Source organism: Giraffa tippelskirchi, chromosome 6 (genome assembly GCF_054371585.1).
Source record: "Giraffa tippelskirchi isolate mGirTip1 chromosome 6, T2T-mGirTip1v1.2.pri, whole genome shotgun sequence".
Classification (NCBI taxonomy): Eukaryota; Metazoa; Chordata; class Mammalia; order Artiodactyla; family Giraffidae; genus Giraffa; species Giraffa tippelskirchi.
In genome coordinates, this window is record NC_137280.1 from 125,222,803 (window position 1) to 125,234,918 (window position 12,116).

Sequence of the window (12,116 nt, forward strand, 5' to 3'; positions counted from 1 at the left end):
ATTTCCAAATCTATATAACTTTTTATAATATTATTGAAATATTTGTTATGTTTATAGAACACTGAAACATAATATTAAAAAGTAAAAGTAACAAGTGTTTTGTTTCAACTGGTGAAGCAAGCTAATGTTTTTATGTACCATGCTTTTCTCTAAACAAAGAGATAATAGATAAAATTTTAAATGCAAACACTAGAAATGAAGCAAACATAGCCACTGCAGAAAGATTCCTCAAGTTATTCATTGTAGTATCTTTCAGACCTATGGAAGCTGGAATACAAAGACTACATGCTAAACATTATAGCTAACAGGCTCAACGAAATCAATTGTACTGTTTTGGATAAGTACTATTTTGTACTATGTTGGATCAGGAGCCCAAGTCACTATTATAAGACCTGATTCTAGACCATGTCTGGGTGGTCTAGGGATAAATATTGGTGGGGGGAGAAAGGATAGAGAATATACTTTTTAAAAAGTACTACTCATAATGCAATTTTTAAAAAAGATACTTGTAAAGATGATTTCAGGACTACACCCACAAAATAGACAATTAATTATGGAAGAAACAAACCATGAGGCTGAAATAAAACTAGATTATATATATATATAAATAAATGATTAGAAATTTTAGAAACAAAACATTAAGTCATGCAATAAAACCTCAGTAGATGATATAAAATTTAGTATGGGAGTTACTGAAAAACAAATTAGTAAATTTGTATATAACTAAGGGGTTCATCAATAACAGAACAAAAAGTAACAAACCACCTAAAACTTAATGGGGGGAGGGATATAGGCCTACCTCTTGAATATGTTAAGCATCAAAAAATCTTGGGCCCAAGTTTTAAACCAGCCACAGAATACACAGAACATAGATTGAAAAAACCCTAGTATAGGCTCAGTTGATGATACAAAAGAAGAGAATGGAGGGAGAGAAAGAGAAAAGATAGTACTGACTCGGGTTCTTGCCAAGATGGCAAATTAGCATGAGCTGCAGAAATCCTATTCCCAGATCACAAGTCAAAACATCACCAACCTCTCAACAAAGAAAGCCCAGGGCCAGTTGGTTTAATGGATGAATTCCAAACATTCCAAGAATAATTATCAATCCTTCTTAAACTCTTTCAAAAAAGAGAACATTTCCAAACTTATTTTATGAGGCCAACATCACCCTGATACCAAAGCCAGACAAAGACACAAGAAAACTGCAAGTCAATATCCCTGGATGAATATAGATACAAATATCCTCAATGAAATACTAGCAGACCAAATGTAATAGCATACTAAAATATACAACATGACCAAATGGAATTTATTGCTGGGTTGCAAAGATGCTTCAACATATGCAAATGAATGTGATATAGTAGATAAACAGAAGGAAGAACAAAATCACAAGAACATCCTGATAAGCGCAGAGGCCTACAATGTGCTCAGTGACCCGTGCAAGCATGAAATCTTCAACTGCTGAGGGATGGAAGGCTTGAAGGGCGGTGGCCCCAGCAGTGGGAGCAGTAGTGGTACTAATGGTACCTCCTTCAGCTACACATTCCACGGAGACACTCATGCCATGTTTGCTGAGTTCTTCGGTGGCCAAAATCCCTCTGACACCTTTTTTGGGCAGCGCAATGGGGAGGAAGGCATGGATATCAATGACCTGTTCTCCAGCTTCCCCGTGGGTATGGGTGGCTTCATCAACATGAACTTTAGCTGCTTCTGCCCTGCCCAAGAGCCAACTCAAAAGAAACAAGATACCTCTGTCACCCATGACCTTAGGGTCTCACTTGAAGAGATCTACAGCAGCTGTACCAAGAAGATGAAAATCTTGTAAGTGGCTGAACCCCAACAGAAAGAGCATCCACAATGAAGACAAAATGTTGATTATCGAAGTGAAGCAGGGGTGGAAAGAAGGGACCAAAATCACCTTCCCCAAGGAAGGAGACCAGACTTCCAACAACATTCCACCTGATACCATCTTTGTTTTAAAGGACAAGCCACACAATATCTTTAAGGGAGATGGCTCTGATATCATTTACCCAGCCAAGATCAGCCTTTGGGTGGCTCTGTGTGGCTAAAGTCCTCACTATGGACATCAGGACCATACCCATTGTGTTCAAAGATATCATCAGGCCTGGCGTGCAGCGAAAAGTTCCCAGAGAAGCCCACCCTGTCCCCAAAGTGCCCAAGAAACATGGGGACCTCATTATTGAGTTTGAAGTGATCTTTCCGGAAAGGATTCCCCAGATGTCAAGAACCATTCTTGAGCAGGTTCTTCCATTATAGTCAACCCATGTTTCCCAAGGACTGACCAGGGACCTTTCCAGAGCTCAAGGATTTCCGGACCATTCCACCAGCTGTAGACCTGAAGGAGGGCTCAGGGATGGCTTTTGTACTACTGAATGTTTTCCAGAGAATATATTACAATCTTTCCCCTCAAAAAACAATCACATGATCATCCTAACAGATACAGACAGTATTTGACAAAATTAACACCCTTTCAGGATAAAAGCTCTCAACAAATTAGGTATATATAAGGAACTCTCCTCAGTACAATGAAGGCCATATATTAAAAGCCCAAAGCTAACATCATACAAAATGATGAAAAGCTGAAAGGTTTTCTTCTAAGATCTAGAATAAGGCGAAGATAAAGATGTTCACTCTCACCACTTCTGTTCAATATAGTACTGGGAGTCCTAGCCAAGACCATTAGGTAAGAAAAAGAAATTTAAAAAAACCATTCAAATCATATAGAAAAAAGTAAAATTATTTGCAGATGGCATGATCTTATGCACAGAAAACCCTAGAGACTCCACATTAAAAAACTGTTAGAACAAGTGAAATCAGTAAAGTTGCAGGATACAAATTTAGTGTACAAAAATCAGTTACATTTCTATGCACTAACAACAAAGTATCCAAACAGGAAATGAAGAAAACAATACATTAAATTAGTATAAAAAATAATAAAATACTTATAAGTAAACTAACAAGGAGGTGCAAGACTTGACACTGGAAAACTATAAAGCATAACTGGGAAAAAAAACGCAAATGGAAAACATCTTGTGTTTATGTATAGGAAAATTAATATTGTTAAAATGTCTATTCTACCTAGAGCAATCTACAGATTTAGTATAGATCTATCAAAATCCTAATGGCATTTTTTCCAGAAGTAAATGCTAAAATTAACAGAACCACAAAAGACCCCAAATAACCAAAGCAATTTTAAGCAAGAAAAATAAAGCTGGAGGCATCACATTTCCTTATTTCAAAACACAGTTCAAAGTCACAGTAATAGAAACAATATGGCACTGGTATAAAAACAGATGAATTAACCAACCAAACAAAATAGAAAGCCCAGAAATAGAACTACTCATATATGGTCAGTTGATCTTTGATAAAGGTGCCAAGAATACTCAGTGGGGAAAGGACAGTGTCTTCAATAAATGGTGTTAGGAAAACTGGATATCCACATGCAAAACAATGATATTGGGACCTTATACCATTAAAAAATTACCTCAAAATGGGTAAAGATTTAAATGTAAGAACTGAACAAGAACTCCTAGAAGAAAACCTAGAGAAAAGCTTCTTGACATTGGCCTTGGCAATTTCTTGGATATAATACCAAAAGCAGAGGCAGTGTGGGGACTTGAATCATAAACAGTTCACTACATTGATAAAACTTTCCCTAAATTATAGGAGTGGCTCACTGTAATTTATGCTGAAAACCTTTCCTTTTTAGAGCCAGGTAGAGGGCTGTACCAGAGCCCAGTAAAACACCCTAGTCTCTGAGTTTCTAATGAGCTTCTCTAGCAGAGAGCATTTCCCACATGCTGTCGTAGTTCATCACTGGAGGAATCAAGTATGACCTGTGTAACTCCACAGGGAGAGAATTTTTAGATGCCTGTGCCTACTTTCCTCCAGACTTCCCCCATGTCCCTTTACCCTTTGATTTAGCTTTGTACTTTTTTGTTCTAATATCTCATTATTGTTTAGTCGCTAAGTCATGTCCAACTTTTTTGTGACCCCATGGACTGTAGGCCACTAGGCTCCTCTGTCCATGGGATTTCCCAGGCAAGAATATTGGGGTGGGTTGCCATTTCCTTCTCCAAGGGATATTCCCCAGGGATCGAACCCTTGTCTCCAGCATTGACAGGGAAATTCTTTACTGCTGAGCCACCAGGGAAGGTCCTGTGTGACTCCTCCTAGCAAATCAAAGCTGGTGGTCTGATGTACCCCTCAACTCATTTTATGATACTAAAACTTGTCTAGAAAAAAAAAAAAGCTATTTCCCAATATTATTATCAACAGATACAAAAATTCTAAATAAAATATTGGCAAAACCAATCCCAATTTCTTGGTCACTCTACCCCCTCCTACTGACTCTCTCCTTCCACCATTCCCAACCACCCTTTTTTTCAATTGATTGATGGAATAACTGAACTGAGAAAATAGCAATGACTAAACATTAGATACCAGGTTTCTCTGGTGGTTGGTAAGGAGTTCGCCTACTAATGCAGGAGATATGGGTTTGATCCCTGGTCCAGGAGGATCCCACATGCCACAGAGCAGCTGACCCTGTGTGCCACAACTATTGAGCCTGTGCTCTAGAGCCCAGGAGTCATAACTACTGAGCCCACGTGTCACAATTACTGTGGCCTAAGGAAACGGCAACCCACTCGAGTATTCTTGCCTGGAGAATCCCAGAGACGGCGGAGCCTGGTGGGCTGCCGTCTATGGGGTCGCACAGAGTCGGACACGACTGAAGCGACTTAGCAGCAGCAGCAGCATGCCCTAGAGCCCATGCTCTGCAACAAGACATCACAATGAGAAGCCCATGCACCACAACTAGAGAGTAGCCCTTGCTTGAAGAAACTAGAGAAAAGCTCATGCAGCAACAAAGACCCAGTATAGCCAAAAATAAAATATAATTTTAAAAATTAGACTATAAGATTTTGACTTATAGTCAACAATGGAATAAACATACTTTCCCCTCTATTTCTTGATGAGTACAAATAAAAACCTTTCAAATTCTATATCAAACAAACATAAGGAAAATCCAAAAGATAAGACAGAAGAGGGCAGACCAGTTATGAACTGGAACAACAACAAAGACATGAGTTTCTTACTTCCCCTCCACCCGCCCCATGTATATCACACTTGGAGTTTAAGATACTAGCTGTCCAGAAATGTCAATAGTCACAGACAAAAAAATACCCTCAAAAAATGAACACACACACACTACTCCCTGTCTGATGAATCAGCAAAAGGGAGGCCTAGCAAAACAAAACTTTTAGAAAATAATTACTTTACTCTGGACAAACAGGATAGAAAAAAGTATGTAGCTCCCCTACCACCCATGCCAGCAAAGCTGAGTGGAAAGATTTGTCTTTCACACACTTGTGTAACAAGCCTCCCTGCCTGCCATGGAGAAAGTATGGGAAGCTGGAACTCCCACCCCCCCCACCCATAGTAATGAGGAGCCCACGTCTTCAGATGTCAACAGAGGCCAAGTGGGGAACCTGGACTTCCACCTCTCCATGGCAGTAATGAGTCAGCTTTCCCTCTCCCTCTACCAGAGCAGTGTCAGAGAAAGCCAGTTAATACAGAAAGTTTAAATTAAATCTAGAGTCTCAGAATATACTAAGAGCAGAATTATACTCTTTTCAAATGCTTACATAACTTATACCAAAATAGACTATATCCTGGGTCATAAAACAAACCTCAGCAAATTTAAAAGAATTAAGATGATACAGAAGTTGCTCTGTAACTATAATGGATGCAAATTAGAAATAATAGGATAAGATGAAAAATCCAGCACAGTTGCAAACTAGCAAACATCTTAATTTATAGGTCAAGGAGTAAGTCTCAAGGGAAGTCTTAAAATGCACTGAGTTGAATGAAAATAACAGCATATCAAAACTGTGAAAAACAGCTAGAACTGTGCTAAGAGGGAAATTTATAATACTAAGTTCATATATCTGGATAGAGGAAAAGTCTCAAATCAAAAATCCAAGGAAGACAGGCCAAGATGGCAGGGTAGAAAGACCCTGAGCTCACCTCCTCTCACAGGCACACCAAAATCACAACTATCTCCAGAACAACCAATCAATAAAAAAGACTGGAATCTATCAAAAAAGATTTTCTACAACTAAAGACATAAAGAAGGAACCACAACAATAGGAGTAAGAGGGGTAGACTTGCAATACAGTCAAGGCCATACTCCTGGGTGGGTGGCCCACAAACTGAAGAACAGTTACATTGCAGAGATTCTCTCAAAGGAGTGAGTGATCTGAGCCCCATGTCTTGGCTCCCCAGCCTATGGGGCCTGTAGCAGGAAGATGAGCATTTGGCTTTGAAGGCCAGGAGTCTTTACATTTAAGGAGTCCCAGAGAGCTGGGGGAATAGAGATTCCCCTCTTAAAGTGTTAATCACTCAGTCATGTCCGACTGTTTGTGACCCCATGGGCTGTAGCCCACCAGGCTTCTCTGTTGATGGAATTCTCTAGGCAAGAATACTGGAGTGGGTTGCCATTTCCTTCTCCAGGGGATCTTCCTGGCCCAGTGATCTAATGCGAGTCTCCTGCATTGCTGGCAGATTTTTTACTGTCTGAGCTACCAGAGATGAAGCCTCTTCCCTCTTAAAGGGTGCACCCAAAATCTCATATGCTCTAGTGCCCAGAGCAGAAGTGGTAATTTGAGAGGAGCCTGGGTTAGACCCACCTGCTGATCGTGGAGAGTCTCCTGGAGAGACCAGAGGCAACTACAGTTCACCCTGGGGACACAGATGCTGGCAGAAGCCATTTGGGGGAGCTCCTTCTACCATGTGGACCCTGGTGCTGGCAAGTGTCATCGTGGAATTCTCCCTTTAGCTCACTTGCACCAAGACCTGCTCCCCCTCTCCAACAGCAGATGGGTGCCAGTGTTGGGATGACTCAGGCCAAGAAACCACCTGGGTGGAGACAAAGCCACACCCATCAGCAGACAGGCTGCCTTAAGACCCCCTGGACCCACTGTCACCTCTGGACATGGCCCTGTCCACCAGAGGGTCCAGCACCCAGTTCCGACTACCAGCTGGCAGGCACCAGTCCCAGAATCCCCTGGTCCCTGGTCCTGCCCCCCAGGGAGCTGGCTTTAGCCTCTAGACCAGTCTCACCCACCAGGGGACAGATAGCAGACTCAAGAAACCACAGTCCCCCTGCCTGAGAACCCAGCCTACCTATTAGCAGGCCAGATCCTGCTCTGAGACAGCTGGGTCACAGTTTTGTCCACTAGCAGGTGAATATGAACTTCAGGATACCCAGGATTTTGTATCCAACTGTGTCAGGAAACTCCCCCACCCCAAGCAGCAATCAAACACCAGCTCTGGCCCCCGGGTCCTACAGCCAGACCCCAGGACCTGCCTCTGCCCACCAGTAGGCCAGCACTAACCCCAGGATCTGGCTTCACCCACCAATTTGCAGTCAGCAGCAAATCCAGTCTTCTAAAACCTGAGTCTGCCTACCAGTGAGCCATCATAAGCCCGAGGACTCCCTGGGGCTCTGCAGCTAGCCACTCTGTGACCCAGTCCTACCAATCAGCAGCCAGCAGCCTCTGCATAAGGCAGGGTCTGGCAACTAGTTGGACTGGGGACCAATCAAACTTACGATACCACCCCCACAGACTGCCACAACTGAAAGATTTACATAGCCATCATAAGGGAACCCCTAGAGCATACAGCTTGGGTGACAAGAGGGGTGTGTGCTCCTGGGACACACAGGACATCTCCTATATAAGGTCACTTCTCCAAGGTTGAGAAATATAACCTACCAAATACATAAGAAAATAAAAACAGCAATTTAGGCAAAATGCAATGGCAGAAAAACATGTTACAGAGAAAGGAATAAGATTAAAACCCCAGAAGAAGAACTAAGTGAAGTAAAGATAGGAAATCTACCCAAAAAGAAGTTCAGGGTAATGATGGTAAAGATGATCAGAGAACTCACAAGAAGAATGGATGCACAGAGTGACAAGTTAGAGGTTTTTAACAAGGAATTAGAAAATATAAAGAACAACCAAACAGATCAAAAATACAATAACTGAAATGAAAAATACAGTAGAAGAAATAAACAGACTAAATGATATAGAGGAACAGGTCAGCAAGGTTAAGCTGAGTAGTGGAAATCACTGATTATGAACAAAAGGAAAAAAAAAGAAAAAAAAAAAACAATTTAAAAGACCTTTGACACAAGGCCAAGCATTCACATTATAGGGGTCTCAAAAGGAGAAGAGAGAGAGAAAGGGGCTGAGAACATATTTGAAGACACAATAGCTGAAAATTTCCCTAACTGGGAAAGAAAACAGACATTCAACTCCAGAAGGGGCAGAGAGTTTTGTACAGGACTAACTCAAAGGGGAACACACACCAAGACACTAAAAATTAATAAAATAAATAATAATAACAAATAAATAAAAAGTAAAATAAAAATAAAACAAAAATTAAAGCTAAAGAGAATATTAAAAACAGCAAAGGAAAAGCAACAAATAACTCTCACAGGGGACTCTCATAAGGCTATTGGCTGATTTTTCAGCAGGAACTGAAAGGAGTGGCATGGTATATTTAAAGTGATGAAAGAGAAAAGCCTACAACCAAGAACACTCTACCAGCAAGGCTCTCTTTCAGAGCTGATGGAGAGATCAAAAGCTTTAAAGACAAACAAAAGCTAGGAGCTTTAAAGACAAATAAAAGCTACTATCAAACCAGCTTAGTGAGAAATATTAGAGGAACTTCTGAGTAAAAAAATAAAAAGTCACAACTAGAAACATGAAATTACAAAATAAAAGAGCTCATCAGTAAAGGCAAACATACAGAAAAGGTATCATCCTTGCACAAAGTTAGTAGGAGGGATTTAAAAAAAAGTAGAAAACCAAATATATCAACAATAATCAGGTAAGGAATACACAAAACAATTAGATATAAAAGAAAAACAATAATCACAAGGGGACAGTATAAATGCAGAGTTGTTCAAATGCAATTGAAAGTAGGAGACTGGCAACTTAAAAGAACCATGGATAAATATATGAATTGCTTTATAAAAACCTCATTGTAACAAAAAAACAAAAATCTATGAGATACAGACACAAAAGAAAAATATCCAAACATGACACTAAGACAGTCATCAAATCACAAGAGAACAAAAGAAGAAAGGAAAAAGAAACCCTAGGAAAAGTAATTCAAAACAATTAACAAAAGGACAATAAGCTCACAAAATTCAACATAAAAAGCCCTCAAAACTAAAAACCATTCAAAGAATGAGTAGAAGGCCAAAAGACGTTTCTCAAAACACACAAATAATCAAAATGCACATGAAAAGATGCTCAACTTTGTTCAGTTCAGTCGCTCAGTCGTGTCTGACTCTTTGCAACCCCATGAATCGCAGCACACCAGGCCTCCCTGTCCATCACCAACTCCCGGAGTCTACCCAAACCCATGTCTATCAAGTCGGTGATGCCATCCAACTATCTCATTCTCTGTCGTCCCTTTCTCCTCCTGCCCCCAATCCTTCCCAGTATCAGGGTCTTTTTCAATGAGTCAACTCTTCGCATGAGGTGGCCAAAGTATTGGAGTTTCAGCTTCAACATCAGTCCTTCCAGTGAACACCCAGGACTGATCTCCTTTAGGATGGACTGGTTGGATCTCCTTGCAGTCCAGGGGGCTCTCAAGAGTCTTCTCCAACACCACAGTTCAAAAGCATCAATTCTTCGGTGCTCAGCTTTCTTCACAGTCCAACTCTCACATCCATAAATGACTACTGGAAAAACCATAGCCTTGACTAGACGGACCTTTGTTGGCAAAGAAATGTCTCTGCTTTTTAATATGCTGTCTAGGTTGGTCAAAACTTTCCTTCCAAGGAGTAAGCGTCTTTTAATTTCATGGCTTGCAAATCAAAATTACAATAAGTACCAACTCACACTCGTCATAATGGCCATCAATAAAAAGACTACAAACAATAAGTGCTGAAGAGAGTATGGGGAAAAAATCCTCCTATACTCTTGGTGGGAATGTAAATTGTTGCAGCCACTATGGAAAACCCTACGCAGTTTGCTAAAAAATGTACAGAGTTACCACACGATCCAGCAATTCCACTCCTGAACATATATCCAAATGAGACTCATTCAAAGAGATACATGTACTTCTATGTTCATAGCAGCACTACTCACCATAGCCAAGGAAATAACCTAAATGTACACTGACAGATGAATGAATCAAAAAGATGTGCTACAGAAATACAATGGACAACTACTCACCAATAAAAAGTGAAATAACGCCATCTGCAGCAACATGGATAGACCTACAGATTATCATACTACTAGTGTAGTACTACTAGTATAGTACTACTAGTATAGTACTGTAGTGAAGATTATCATATTTCATTTACTAATGAAGTCAGAAAGTGAAAGATAAATACCATATGATATTACTTACAGATGGTAAGTAAAATGACAGAATGAACTTATCTACCAAACAGAAACAGACTCACAGAGATAGAAAACAGACCTGTGGTTGCCATGGGGTAGAGGGACTGGAAGAGGTATGGAGTGGGAGTTTGGGATTAGCAGATGCAAACTGCTAGGGAATGGATAAACAACAAGGTCTTACTGTACAGAAAAAGTAACTACATTCAATATCCTGTGACAAACTGTAATTGAAAAGAATATGAAAAAAATCAATATACATGTAAAACTAAATCACTTGTGCTATACTGCAGAAATTAACAATGGTTAAATTGAACAATGGTTTACCAACAATGTACACCAACTATACTTTTTTTTTTTTAAATTGGAGGCTAATTACTTTACAATATTGTGGTGGTTTTTGCCATACATTCACATGAATCAGCCATGGGTGTACATGTGTTCCCCATCCTGAACCCCCCCACCTCCCTCCGCATCCCATCCCTCAGGGTCATCCCAGTGCATCAGCCCTGAGCACCCTGTCTCATGCATTGAACCTAGACTGGCGATCTAGTTCACCTATGATAATACACATGTTTCAATGCTATTCTCTCAAATCATCTCACCCTTGCTTTCTCCCACAGAGTCCAAAATTATTAAAAAACCCAGATGGTCTAGGGACAAAAACAGACACATATACATCAGAGGAACAGAAAAAGGAGCACAAAGCTAAATCCAAAGACCCATGGTCAATTAATCTTTGATGAAGGAGGCAAGTAGATACAATGAAGACAGTCCCTTTGGCAAATGGTACTGGGAATGCAGGACAACCACAGGAAAACTAATGAAGCTAGAAATTCCCTCCAACCATAGACAAAATAAACTCAAAATGGCTTAAAGACTTAATTGTAAGAAACAATGCCATAAAAATCCTAGAAGAGAACATAGGAAAAACATTCTCTAGCATAAATTGTTGCTATATTTTTTATACAAGTTTCCCAAAGAAAAAAGAAATAAAAGCAAACATAAACAAAAATTAATCAACTTTATAAGCTCTCTACAGCAAAAACAAGCAAAAACCAAACCAACCGACAGAATGGGAGAAGATATTTACAAACAATGTGACTGAAAAGGCCTTAATTTCTAAAATATATACATTGCTCATGAATAAAATTCAATATAAAAAAGAAACCAAACAACCCAATGAAAAAAGGGCAGAGGACCTAAAGATATGTTTTTCCAAAGAAGACATCTAGATGCCTAATAACATCCACTACACACAAGAAAAGATGCTCAACATTGATGAATACAAAAGAAATGTATATGAAAACTACAATGAGGCATCACCTCAATTAATCAGAAGGGCCATCATTAAAAAGGCCACAAATAGCAAATGCTGGAGAGAGTGTGGAGAAAAGGGAACACTCCTACACTGAGGGGAGTGTAAGTTGGCTTAAAAATAGTTACTATTTGATCCAGTAATCCCACTCCTGGGCACATATCCAGACAAAACTATCATTAAAAAAGAAACCTGAACCTCTATATTCACAGCAGCACTCTGTACAACACCCAAGACATGGAAACCACCCTAAATGTCCACTGACAGGTGGATGGATCAAGAAGATGAGGTGCATACATACAATGAAGTACAGCTAGGCCACAAAAAGGAGTGAAATGATGCTATTTGCAGCAACA

The 12,116-nt window shown here is 40.0% G+C and overlaps 1 protein-coding gene and 1 pseudogene across 2 annotated transcripts in view; both read left to right on the forward strand.

The window, feature by feature from the left end:
* The window catches only part of PCDHB1 (protocadherin beta 1), a 107,755-nt gene that overhangs the window by 60,658 nt on the left and 34,981 nt on the right, over nucleotides 1-12,116 (forward strand). The gene's annotated exons all lie outside the window — the stretch shown is intronic.
* Nucleotides 1,454-3,231, forward strand: LOC145510288 (dnaJ homolog subfamily B member 1 pseudogene; annotated as a pseudogene). The gene has a single exon (XR_014056931.1). The product of XR_014056931.1 is annotated as a dnaJ homolog subfamily B member 1 pseudogene (transcript).